General features: G+C 41.0%; 1 pseudogene; it reads left to right on the plus strand.

Annotated features, from left to right (window-relative positions):
• Window positions 1-5,734: 5,734 nt before the first annotated feature.
• LOC133237689 (glutamine synthetase-like) lies at window positions 5,735-8,375 on the plus strand (annotated as a pseudogene).
• Window positions 8,376-13,839: the final 5,464 nt, after the last annotated feature.

Below are 13,839 nucleotides of genomic sequence, written 5' to 3' on the forward strand. Positions count from 1 at the left end.
TCTGAATTCTCTTTCAGGTAGATTGCTTATTTCCTCTTTGTTTATTTGGTCTGAGTTTCTACCTTTTTCTTTAATTTGTGCTGTATTTCTCTGCTTTCTCATTTTTCTCCCCCTAACTTGCTCCACTTGAGGTCTCCTTTTCTCATGATTTAGGGTTGTATTCCTTCTTCCTTTTAGTTTTTACCCTTGGGGGTAAAGGTTGGTTGATGGGTTTGTGTTGACTTCTTGTTAGGGATGACTTGTGCTAGTGTTCTAGTGAGAGGAGATCACACAGGTAATTACAGAAATAATGGTACATATACACACACTTCCACACACACAGTTATAAGCAAAGTATTCTAAAGACTCCAGGAGATTGACTTGGTGAACAAGGGAAACCAAGATTGATATCAACCACTTAAAAGCAGAGCTAGGTAATGCTCAGTGCAGAAAACTGAGCCTAAGCAGAGTGCTAACTGGGGAATATAGCAAATAAGTTGGTGAAAAAAAGAGTGAAGGAAAAAAGGTAGAAGAAAACACAGAAAAAAAAGAGGAGAGGGGAGAGAAAAGGAAGGGGTGGAAAAAAGGGTAAAAATGAGAGAGAAAATAAAAAATAGAAAAGCAAAGATAAATAGATATATGTGAAAACAATTTATATATACTCAGGAATAGCTACTCTAAGAAAAGCAGTCAAATATACAAAAAACAAAATCAGAAAAATCACCAAAAAAAGGGGGTGAAAAAGAAAATGAAAATCTTAAAATGAATTTTTTTTTTTTAAACTAAAGAAGCAAAGAAGAAAACTCCACAGCACTGCAAATGTTAATGTGAAGGTAGAAATATGTAGGGGGAATAAACAGAGATTTATAAGAAAGAAAAAAGGTCTCAAGGTCATACTTATTCTTGGTTGTGGAGTCTGTCCCCATGCATGGGGTTGGGTTAGTGTCTTATGATGTTTTTCTGGTTGGAGGGTATGTGCCTGTGTTCTGATTGTTGGAGCTGGATCTCTTCTCTCTGAAGGGTAGTGCAGTGTCCAGTAGTATGTTTTGGGGTGTCTATGGTTCAGTATGTCTTTGGGCAGTCCTTCTGACTTTGGCAGTGTTAGACACATCTACTTCCACAGCTGCGTCGAAGTGGCTGTCTCAGCATATCTTCACTGGCACCAGCCCCCTCCCTACTTGTCCCTGGTATCTTTGCTAGTGCTTTTGTTCCCCAGCCTCGCCCTGCACTGCAGGCTGAAGCTTTCCAGGTAGGGGTTTTATGGGTCTTTTCTCAGCTCCCTGATCGAGAAAAGTGTTGCAAAGACTTGTGTGGGCTTTCCTCAGCCCCCCCTGAGCTCACCCTCTGCTTCTCAGGGCTTATGTTCACTTGCCTTGGCTCCCTGGACCTGTCCTCTGAATCATGGGGCTTGTGTGCACTTGTTTCAGCTCACCAGCCCACCCTCTATATTGTGGGGCTTGTGTGTTCTTCTTTCTGCTCCCTTGGCCTGCCCGCTATTCCTCTGAGGGTTGTGTGTGCTGGAGAGGTCTCTATGCTGCCCCTCTCTCTGTCTATCACAGCACCCCTGGCCTGCCCTTTGCACTGCAAGGCTTCTGTGGGCTTCTCTCAGTTCCCCGAGCCTGCCCTCTGGTTGGGGCCACAGTTATGAGCTGCTTATGGGCTGAGAAGTGCAGATTTCTCTGTTTTCTGTCCTCTAAGTCCTGGCTTTGCCCAGTTTTCCAGGATTCCTCAGCTCTCCCTTGGGTCTGCCTGTGAGGGAGCTTCCCCGTGCATGGAACTCTTCCTGCTTCAGGACTCCCTACCTCCCTTGGGGCACAAGCTCCCATCCAGAAATTCCCTATATTTTCCCTTTTTCTGTCTTCATCCTCTCTCTTACCTCATTCCAGGGAGCTTAGCCTACCTTCTGGAGGCCTGGGGTATTCTGCTGTGATCTGGAGGTTGCTTTGTAAGAGTTGTTCCATATCTTGATGAGTTTTTTTTATGTATTTGTGGAGAGGCTGGTGATCCCCCCATCTTAATTCTCTGCCATCTTCTTCCACTCCCAAATTTCTTAGAACAAAATCTAACTTAAGGTAGTTGTGAGGATTATTGAATTAAGTAGCACAGTGACTAGTGCCTAGTAAGTGTTCAATATATGGAAGCTGATAGTAATAAAAAGTGTTAGTATAACAACAAAAACTAAGGTACATATAACCAGATTTCATTTATAGTTTATAAATAACATATTTATAAGCTAATAAATAATATTAGTTTATTAATAATAAATTAATATATTAGTGGTGTTATAACCTTTGTTAATTGGAAAGCTCATTTTAAACTATTGTGATCATGCCTAAACACTAAGAAATAATTTTAAAAATAAAATTTAAAAGCAGATATAAGCAGGTCAATAAATGTTTGGATCCCATGCAGTGAAACCCATGTCCTCAACTCACAAGGCTATTAAACAACTTAAATTATCTTACTATAATAAATTAAAAAGAATTGGTCTATGTTCTGTGTCTGCTAAAGGCAAATAATTTTTAGCAGTAAAGACTGGACTCTAAGCATCCAACTATGGGAAGGAGAAAGGAGAACTTAAAAACTGCAAAATATGCTATGGGAATCAGAGACTAGTTCTTTAGGAAGAGATATCCAAGAGTTATCTGTCTATTCTGTCTAGTAAAAGCTATGGCTTTTCTAGTAGTCATGTATGGATGTGAGAGTTGGACTATAAAGAAAGCTGAGCACCAAAGAATTGATGCTTTTGAACTGTGGTGTTGGAGAAGACTCTGGAGAGCCCCTTGGACTGCAAGGAGATCCAACCAGTCCATCCTAAAGGAAATCAGTCCTGAGTGTTAATTGGAAGGACTGATGTTGAAGCTGAAACTCCAATACTTTGGCCACCTGATGTGAAGAGCTGACTCATTTGAAAAGACTCTGATGCTGGGAAAGATTGAAGGCAGGAGGAGAAGGGTATGACAGAGGATGAGATGGTTGGATGGCATCACCAACTCGATGGACATGAGTTTGAGTGAGCTCCAAGAGTTGGTTGATGGACAGGGAGGCCTGGCATGGTGCAGTCCATGGGGTCACAAAGAGTTGTACATGACTGAGCAACTGAACTGAACAGATATGCAGATAACACCATCCTTATGGCAGAAAGTGAAGAGGAACTAAAGAACGTCTTGATGAAGGTCAAAGAGGAGAGTGAAAAATCTGGGTTAAAACAACATTCAAAAAACCAAGATAATGACATTTGGTCCCATCACTTCATGGCAAATAGATGGGGAAACAATGACAGACTTTATTTTCTTGGGCTCTAAAATCACTGCAGATGGTGACTGCAGCCATGAAATTAAAAGATGCTTCCTCCTTGGAAGAAAAGCTATGACCAACCTAGACAGCATATTAAAAAGCAGAGACATTACTTTGCCAAGAAAAGTCCATCTAGTCAAAGCTATGGTTTTCCAGTAATCATGTATGGATGTGAGAGTTGGACCATAAAGAAGGCTGAGTCAAAGAATTGATGCTTTTCAACTGTGTCCCTTGGACTGCAAGGAGATCAAACCAGTCAATCCTAAAGGAAATCAACCCTGAATATCCATTGAAAGGACTGATGCTTAAATTGAAACTTCACTACTTTGGCTACCTGATGCAAAGAGGCAACTTATTAGAAAAGATCCTGATCTGGGAAAGACTGAAGGCAGGAGGAGAAAGGGACAACAGAGGACGAGATGGTTGGATGGCATCAGTGACTCAATGGACATGAGTTTGAGCAGGTTCCAGGAGATGGTGAAGGACAGGGAAGCCTGGTGTGCTGCAGTCCATAGGGTCAAAAAGAGTTGGACATGACTGAGCGGCTGAACAACAACAACAACTACTATCCTTTAAAATTTTGATGTATTGTTAACATGCACTACCATCTATCATGGAAACTATTATTGTCCTCAGGTTAAAAAATGAGACTTGAAGTGAAGCATTTTTCCCAATGTGACAGAGGTAGAATGTGTCAAAACTGAATTCAAATCTGGGAGATCAAACTTTAAGGGAACACCTCTTGAAATTGTATCATGCTTGTGAAAACCACATGACAGAAATCTGCAAAAAGTTGTTCAGAAAATATTAAGCTGGCCTTCCTAGAACACCAGCAGCAGAGAAAAGCAAGTTATCATCCACAGACCAAGTTAGCCACAATACCATTAAAATTTGACTCCAACATTACTCTTTAGTCAACTCTTCTACAAGTGGACATTCTTCTTACCTTAGAGACCTGGGTCTGCCTTCCCAGTCATGTTTGACTATGTTCTGCTAAGATGGTAAAAATCCGCCTGCAGTGCAGGAGACTGGGTTCAGTCCCTGGGTTGAGAAGATCCCCTGGAGGAGGGCATGGCAACCCACTCCAATATTTTTGCTTGGAGAATTCCCATGGACAGAGGAGCCTGGTGGGCTACAGTCCACGGGCTCCCAAAGAGTCGGGTACAAGTGATCAACTAGGCACAGCACAACAGCAACCAGTATTTGGCACAGCCTCTGAAATTAGCAGTCTATGATATGAATGTAAAGGCAAATGACCTTTCCCACTTTGCTAGATTAAGTTGGAAGGACCAAATTTTATCTACTTTAAAATTATGCTCGGAACTTGACCTTATGCATTAATTCTACTTATGGATAAAGCTCAGTCATTGGCAGACAGGATTTTATTTTGTTTTGTTTTAGAATCTTGCTCTATGAACTTGGAAATAGAACCTGCATTCTATTTCCAGGTAATACTTTGGACACTTGACACTGTGTTTTCAAATTGTCAGTCTTAGTTATATAAGGGATTTTGAAGATACTTTTTTATTCCAGTATGACCATAACCACAAAACACACTAAGAGAGAGATGTCCCAGGAAATAGTAGAAGGATTTACATATCTATAACATGGATGTCATGGAAATGGGGACTGAAATTATGATACAAGGAGGCTGATGATCAGAAACTATGTTTCATAAATCTATTCCTGCTATAGACCAGATACATGAGCTCTCATGTGGGTATATTTAGTTGCAGGCAGGAAGGCAGAAAGAATTTAAAAGTGTGTATATATTGGTGGTTTAGATTTGAAGGTACAGAGTAGAGATGGTGGGTGTCTTGGAAAATAAGTAGTCCTATTCTCAAAATCTTTGTTTATCTGGAAAATAACAGTAATCTGAAAGGAATGAAAATGATACCAGGTAGTCATGAGATAAGTAGAAAGATTCAGTCAATTGTCTATAGTACAGAATAAATCTACCCAAATTCCAAGCTAAAATAATTTTTTAGTTACCCAAGGGGAAAAAAATTAAAGTACAAATAGTGGCATTTTCACTTTTTGCTTTACAGAGCATACTGGAATCTCTATCCTTTGGCATAATGAAGAAAAGAAACCAGAGGTGGCTCTATCTAAAGACCAGTGATCAATGGAATAGAGGCTGTTGGTAGAGCTTCTCCAGAGGAACTCGAGAGTTTGGGAACTAGAGAGGAACTCTAGGAGAGAATTCCCAACTGCTGGGTTGGGATGGGAGCAGATCAAGAGCTCTTCCTTTTCCAGTCCTATGTGGTCACTATCTACCTTTTGGCCACTCTCCAGTCTCATACTAACTTTCTTCTCTGGGACCTGTTCTTCCACTTGTTCTTGTACCTTACTCTTCCTGCTCATCTGGGGTTTGTCTCCCTCCTGCCGGCTTTCTGTCCTTTTCAATACTGTTTTTAGTGGCAGAGCTGAGAATGGGAGAAGAGCATGCTGTCTAAGCAGCACCTCTCCGTCCTCCTCGCCTCTCTTCTCCTCACCTCGCTCTCACTGCCTGCTCGTCCTGCCGCTTTGCTCGGTGCCCAGAACACCTTCCACCATGGCCACCTTGGTGAGCTCCCACTTGAACAAAGGCATCAAGCAGGTGTACATGGCCCTACCTTAGGGCGATAAAGTCCAAGCTATGTACATCTGGATCCACAGTACTGGAGAAGGACTGCGCTGCAAGACCCGAACCTTGGATTCTGAACCCAAGTGTATAGAAGAGTTGCCCGAGTGGAATTTTGATGGCTCTAGTACTTTTCAGTCTGAAGGCTCCAACAGTGACATGTATCTTGTCCCCACTGCCATGTTTCGGGACCCTTTCCACAAGGACCCCAACAAGCTGGTGTTCTGTGAAGTCTTCAAGTACAACCGAAAGCCTGCAGAGACCAATTTAAGGCACACCTGTAAACGGATAATGGACATGATGAGCAACCAGCGCCCCTGGTTTGGAATGGAGCAGGAATATACCTTCATGGGCACTGATGGGCACCCCTTTGGTTGGCCTTCCAATGGCTTTCCTGGGCCCCAGGGTCCCTACTACTGTGGTGTGGGAGTGGACAAGGCCTATGGCAGGGATATTGTGGAGGCTCACTACCGGGCCTGCTTGTACGCCGGCATCAAGATTGGGGGCACGAACGCCGAGGTCATGCCTGCACAGTGGGAATTCCAGATAGGACCCTGTGAAGGAATCGACATGGGCAATCATCTCTGGGTGGCCCGTTTCATCTTGCATCATGTGTGTGAAGACTTCGGAGTGATCGCCACCTTTGATCCTAAGCCCAATCCTGGAAACTGGAATGGTGCTGGCTGCCACACCAACTTTAGCACCAAGGCCATGTGAGAGAATGGTCTGAAGTACACTGAGGAGGCCATTGAGAAGCTAAGCAAGCGGCACCAGTACCACATCCGAGCCTACAATCCCAAGGGGGGCCTGGACAACGCCCGGTGCCTAACTGGATTCCACGAAACCTCCAACATCAACGACTTCTCTGCCGGCATGGCCAACCGTGGTGCTAGCATCCGCATCCCCCGGACTGTTGGCCAGGAGAAGAAGGGCTACTTCGAAGACCTTCGCCCATCTGCCAACTGTGACCCCTTCGCCGTGACCGAAGCCCTCATCCACACATGTCTTCTGAACAAAATGGGCGACGAGCCCTTCCAGTACAAGAACTAAGTGGACTAGCCTTGCAGCCCTCGAAACCCCTCTTAATTCTACATCTTACTCCCACTCTCACCCCTCTCAATGTTATAATAGCTATAACTCAAAGGGTGGAATATCAAGGTCTTTTTTTTTTTTTTTTAATTCCTCACACCCAGTTAATATCTCTTGCTTTCTTTGGTCAGGACTAAAGGGGTCAAGTTCTTAATCACTTCACAACCACCTACCTACTCCTGTCCTTTTCTTTTTCCTATCACTGAAGCTTTCTAGTGCATTAGTTGGGAGGGGGGCAGGGGAACATAACCACTGCTTCCATTTAATCAGGTGTGTTTGTCCAATAGGCATAGCTCTCCGGACAGAGAGCCCAGTCATTGTGAAGGGATGGGGAGGACTCTGAGTGGTTACTGAGTCGGGGACAGGGGTGCTGGATTCTATGGTTAGGTTAGGATTTCCCTTCTTGGTGGGAAGTTCCATTACTTACAAGGTTGTAACCAACTTTCTATCAAAAGTGAAAATTAAGGGGGAAGGAAGGGTGGGAAGTCAGGTAGGAAAATGCCCTAGATCTCCTGGTGTGGTGCTTTCCTTGCCTGGGGCTCAATGTCCTAACAGGCTCCGCATAAATGGATGGATGGCCCTACCTTAAAAGAAAAAGTTCTCATTGTGTGGTCCTCCATTATAACACAAAGCAGAGTAGTATTTTTATATTTAAATGTAAAAACAAAAAAATTATATATATGAGTGTGCAGATAAATGTGTGTTTTCTCTTTAGGGAGAAAAAGCCATTCTGGTTACGGGGAACCCAAATTTGAGACTAAGTAGTCTGGTTAGAAATAAGGATCTCCTTTTGAGTGGGCGTGGGGATGGGAGAGGCTGCGCTGGAAGAGTTGGCTGTTTCGGGCTGATATTCCCTCACAACCACTTCAGGGCTTCTCTCCGCCCTGCTTGCCCTTCTGGGAGGCTGATGTTGGTTGGTTAACAGGTGGAAGCCCATGATAGCAATAGCCATCACCTGAGCCCCAGGTTTAAAAGACACACATGTACTTGTACAGGGGTTTGGAAATATGAGTTGGCTGGTCAGCTTGAGCATGTTACTGACAAGTGGGTATTGGGGTTATTTTCTGGTGGGACTAGCATGTCACTAAAGCAGGCCTTTTGATAATATTAAAAAAAAGATTTTTTTTTAAAGCAAAACAGAATTTTAGATTTTAATCATATTTGTTAGGGTTTCTAAGTCTTTGTTTTACAGAATTGCTTGTTTGCTTCAGCTGTCTCCTCCCCATCTCTGCTCTGGAGGAAATGGGACAAGTCTGGAGTCCAAACAGTTGTAATTTTTGTATCTTGGTGTCTGTTCTCTGAGTGTGAAATATTCCCTTCCTTTGTTAAGATTCCTGAGGAGTTACTATTTTTTTTTCTTTTATAATAAAAACAAACCCCACCTTTGTCCTTACCAAAAAAAATAAAAATAAAAAAATAAAGGTAGAAAGTTTCCCTAAGAACACATAGGCTGTACCCCTATGCTTACTGAAAAATGGCTTTTCAACTGAACAGATTAGTCACTTCCATGCTCACAATGTGCTATTGTGCTATTATGGAGCTGACACCAGCTCTGTTATCATCTTCCTCTGTGGCCTCATGTGAACATTCTCACCTGTGCTTTTTACTTCACCCGTATGTAAAGAAAGCAACACTTACTTTGCCTACATAAATTTATCTCCTAGTTATCTTAGAGAATTCAAATTTATATATAAATTTATGTGTTCTTTAATTCACCTATTCAACAAATATTTGTGAAGTGCTTACCACATGAATGTGATTGAAAGGTAGAAAAAATACTCTATGAATATTGATTCTTCAATTTAGTGTAGGGCCGTGGTGTCTCACATCAGTTTTTTAAAAGTTGTTCTTGTCCCAATATGAAATGAACTCTTGATAAATAAAAAATTTTACTTTTCACATATTACAGATACCACATTCATATGTGAATGAGCAAGAATAATTGTTCTTTATATTTCCCAAACCTATGGAAAAGGATAGGAAATGAATGGGAAATAGGTGCAAAGCAATTTGGTTTTCAATGGAGGAAATGATCACTTGGCTCCACATGGAAAATAAAGCCCTGTAATCAAGAATTCCATACTACTACTATCCAAAGTCTATCAACCCAGACTGTTAACAATTCCAGTGCTGGACATGACTCCAATAAATTAATGCTTCTGTGAGTTCCATACAGATATCCTATCTTGAAATTAACGGTTTGTTATAATATGTTCAACTGAATACTAAGAATGATGAATATCCTCAAGTCCTTGTGGTGAAGAAGGTACTTCTCCCTGCCTCTGACATCAATACTGCATAAGGTTGCATGCAAAAAGGGAATCCCAGCGCTCTCCTACTCTATATGCATTAGTCACACTAGTACATTTCTGTCATTAGTAAGTATCGTAGAGAGGCCAAATTCTCCCATAAGCTATGTGCTGGTGCTGTCAATCAATTGCCATAACCCTCTTTCAAAATCAATGGGTAAGAGGAACATAAATATTTAAGCAGAGGAAATGAGTAAGCAAAGCAGTAATTAAGGATGCCAGTGGTTCCAAGATAGCAACAGAAATTCTTCACAGATAAACATTTTAACAAACTTTTCACAGAGAGCGAGGAACCACCACAGTGTTGTCTGAGAGACACTAAAGCCGAATACTGGATTTGAATTATTTACTCTCAAAAAGGTGCCAAGTAAAGGCTTCGTTAGAACTGAATTAAGTATATGCCACCAAATGCATAGAATATCTTCCTTGCATTCATTAAAATCAAGGCAATTGGGAGTGACAAAGTGTACAGGGTAACTTAATACAGATACTTGCTGAAATAATTTATGCTCTAAAGCCTGTATTTTCAAAAGGGATCTGGCAGGGACATTTGAAACATCCTGTAGTTCAGTCAGAAATTCCAAATGCCAAATCTTGACTCTGGAGATATGCTTCCTGGGATGCTCTCATTTTCTGAATTTCACAACTTATGAATTATGAAGTGTATATACAAATATGAGAGTAAAACCTTGGAGTATATTTGAAATTAAGGTGCTGACAGTGTTGCTTCACTGAGACTTTTCAACAAAACTATGTTTACTTCTTTTCCCATCTTAGATTATTAGAGTATCAGCATCTCATTGTGGTTTGGTGATCTGTCAGACTTGCATTTAAATTCCCATTCATTCATTTAAGAGTTTCTGATCCAAGACACATCACCAAATTTCTTGGCCAAATTAGATAATAAAAATATAAAAAGTTTTCTAGAGCAAGAAGAACAGATGTATTAATATGTCCAAACAGGTAAATGCAAACTATATGTCACTGTGGATGATGACTACAGCCATGAAATTAAAAGATGCTTACTACTTGGAACAAAAGCAATGACAAATCTAGACAGAGTATTAAAAAGCAGAGACATCACTTTGCTTTCAAAGGTCCGTATGGTCAAGGCTATGGTTTTTCCAGTAGTCATGTATGGATGTGAGAACTGGACAATAAAAAAGGATGAGCGCTGAAGAATTGATGCCTTCAAATTATGGTGCTGGAGAAGACTCTTGAGAGTCCCTTGGACAGCAAGGATATCAAACCAGTCAATCCTTAAGAAAATAAACCCTGAATATTCATTGGAAGAACTGATGCTGAAGTTGAACTCCAACACTTTGACCACCTGATGTGAAGAGCTGACTCATTGGAAAAGACTCTGATGCTGGGAAAGATTGAAGGCAGGAGGAGAAAGGGATGAGAGAGGATGAGATGGTTGGATGGCATCACTGACTCAATGGGCATGAGTTTGCACAAACTCTGGGAGATAGTGAAGGACAGGGAAGCCTGGCATGCTACATATAGTTTTGGGAGATGGTGAAGGACAAGGAAGCCTGGCATGCTACATATAGTTTTGGGAGATGGTGAAGGACAGGGAAGCCTGGCATGCTACATACAGTCCATGGGGTTGCAAAGAGTTGGACATGACTGAGTGACTGAACAACAACAAATATGCAAACTAATTCTAATGCTTATGATGCATATAGAGAATGCCCCTTGACCTTAGTTTTTATATCTCAAATCACTCTAAAACTGTAATTTTACTTATATAGAAGAGGTAATGCCTTCTCTCCTAAAAGCATTTCTGCTGAAAGATTTTTCTCTGGAATTCAATATATGTAAAAGTGGCCAGACTAACCCAACTTCCTTAGAACTGAAACAAATGTAATCTTTAGTTTTCCAGAGCAGGGCAAGATTACAAAATATGTAAAACACATCATGCCTGACCTCTGGTGCCATAGGAAAAGGGGTTGAAGATGAGGCATATAATTCCCTAATGACGCACTCTACATCCAAGTTCAGGAAGTTCTCATCACCATCCATATGTCCATCAGTGAGCTACCATTCTTTCATCTCAACCTACAATACATTTGCAAGCAAAACAAACAAACAAAAAATAAGCAAAAAACCCCACAAAACTCCTGAGATTTGTTTAGTAATTCTACATTCAGTTAGAGTATATATAGCTGGAGTAACCTGGAAAGAAAAAGGAGGCTGATTAATTCAATTTCTCCTTTAGCTGAGAAAACATTTTTGTTTTTAATCTTTTATTTAAATGTATGAATATGATTTCCTCCCTTAGGAATTATAATACTACCCAACAACTCACTTTTTTTGGTAAAGTGATAGAATAGGACAAGTTAGCTCTAAATTCCCTTCCATTTTTATGTCTGTTAATCTAACATCATAAACTAACAGAGGTGAGAAGAATTCCATTATGTGCTCTACTGTGTTTACTAGAAACAATGCTTCCACTAATAGTTTATTTAAAATATTACCTTGACAAATTTCCTCAGTTAGGGTAATAGAATAACAGCTGACAAATGTTCAGACATGGATCACCTGAGGCACACAGAAGGTCAGAAGACTCTAAGAATTCTTAGTTTGCCCAGAAAATTCCACCTCAGGAGAACCATCTACATCAGAGATTTCCTCTCAGGCCCTTCTCTGGTGTCGACTGAAAAAATAGTCACAACCTGAAAGTTGAGAGATATATTTATTCAGTGAGAATTCTTAGGACTTCAAGCCCCGGAGGCCGCATCTCAAGTAGCCCTGAGAAACTGCTCCAAGGAGGCTGAGGAAGGAGTCAGGATATAGATGTTTGCAGGAAAGGACAGGTAATCTGAATATTAAAAGGTTGCTGTTAATTAAGGAAAACCAGATATCTCAAATTAAGGAATTTAGCACTCTTCCATGCATGGGAAGATGCAAGCTTCTGGACTCACTGAAATAATTTCTTTCATATGTATCTCATATCTGGGGCCAGCATCCTGCTTCTTGATTATTCACATCCTTAATTCCTCCTTTATCATTGAGAGTGGTGGCAGCTGATAGCTGCGGGATCACAGGTATTGTTCTCTCTCTTGGGAGCTCTCCAGGCTCAGAAAATCACATTTAGAGGCCCAAAATCACTGATGGCTGTTATATCCTGGTTTATTGATATGGCAGGAGACATTCCATTTCATACTGAGGATCAATAGAAACTTTAATAACTTTGCTTCGACTTCAAAAGGATAGAATGAGTCCTTTAATCAGCAATTATCTGATTAGCAGGATTCTGAAACCAAAAAAGATTATCAATCACTTAGATTTTATTTCCAGCCTAACTACCCTGTTATTCAGTTGTTAGTTCCATCACAACAAAGTCAATCAACAGGTGCCTAAGATGTGGATACATTTCATGGGTGTTTTAAGTCTAAGAGGGATGGAGAAAATAATGAAAAAAATTTGGAACTGAGCCTTGCTTACCCTGTCCTAAAATGCTGGATGTTTACTTTGAAATCCACAATTCTTTGGATACTTGTCATGGTTCATAAAAGAGATTGACAGCTCGATTATCTCTGAGATGCTTGTCTGTAATCCTTCTTAGTGTGAGCAGGACTTGCAGCCGCACAGCAGTTTGAGATTATAGTCTTTTGTTTTGCTCTAGAGTGATGTTGAAAATCGGCTTTCAGGTAAACAGTAGGAAGATCAACCTACCCACAAATAATTGGTAAGTGGTTTTCACAATAGATTTGGAATAGTCACACTAGGAAGATAATCGGAAGAAATTAAGGATAACTGTCTTAATTTACAGATGAGAAGACAGAGTTGTAGAGAGAGTATTACATTTTCTCAAAGCCATGGAATTAAGTATATATATTGGAAGTTGTGCTTTAAATTCAAGGACTCCTCACTTCTCCTCCAGTCTTTTGTACCTTCAGTATAATATTTGACCCTACTAGAAATTTAAGAATCTAATCATATAACTTCAAAGAAAAAGGTACAATATAGGTCTCCTACTTCTAGAAATGTTGAAGTAACAAGGATTGGACTTGACCTCCCATCAAAAACAAATTAAAAACTAGACAAAATATTTAAAACAATTGTCTTGATAGATTGGAATGAGAGAAACTGCGGTCAGTTGGTTCAGTTCAGTCGCTCAGTCATGTCCGACTCTTTGCGACCCCATGAATAGCAGCACGCCAGGCCTCCCTGTCTATCACCAACTCCCGGAGTTCACCCAGACTCACATCCATCGAGTCAGTGATGCCATCCAGCCATCTCATCCTCTGTCGTCCCCTTCTCCTCCTGCCCCCAATCCCTCCCAGCATCAGAGTCTTTTCCAACGAGTCAACTTTTCGCATGAGGTGGCCAAAGTACTGGAGTTTCAGCTTTAGAATCGTTCCTTCCAAAGAAATCCCAGGGCTGATCTCCTTTAGAATGGACTGGTTGGGTCTCCTTGCAGTCCAAGGGACTCTCAAGAGTCTTCTCCAACACCACAGTTCAAAAGCATCAATTCTTTGGCGCTCAGCCTTCTTCACAGTCCAACTCTCACATCCATACATGACCACTGGA

The sequence above is a fragment of the Bos javanicus genome, chromosome 24 (genome assembly GCF_032452875.1).
Source record: "Bos javanicus breed banteng chromosome 24, ARS-OSU_banteng_1.0, whole genome shotgun sequence".
Taxonomy (NCBI): Eukaryota; Metazoa; Chordata; class Mammalia; order Artiodactyla; family Bovidae; genus Bos; species Bos javanicus.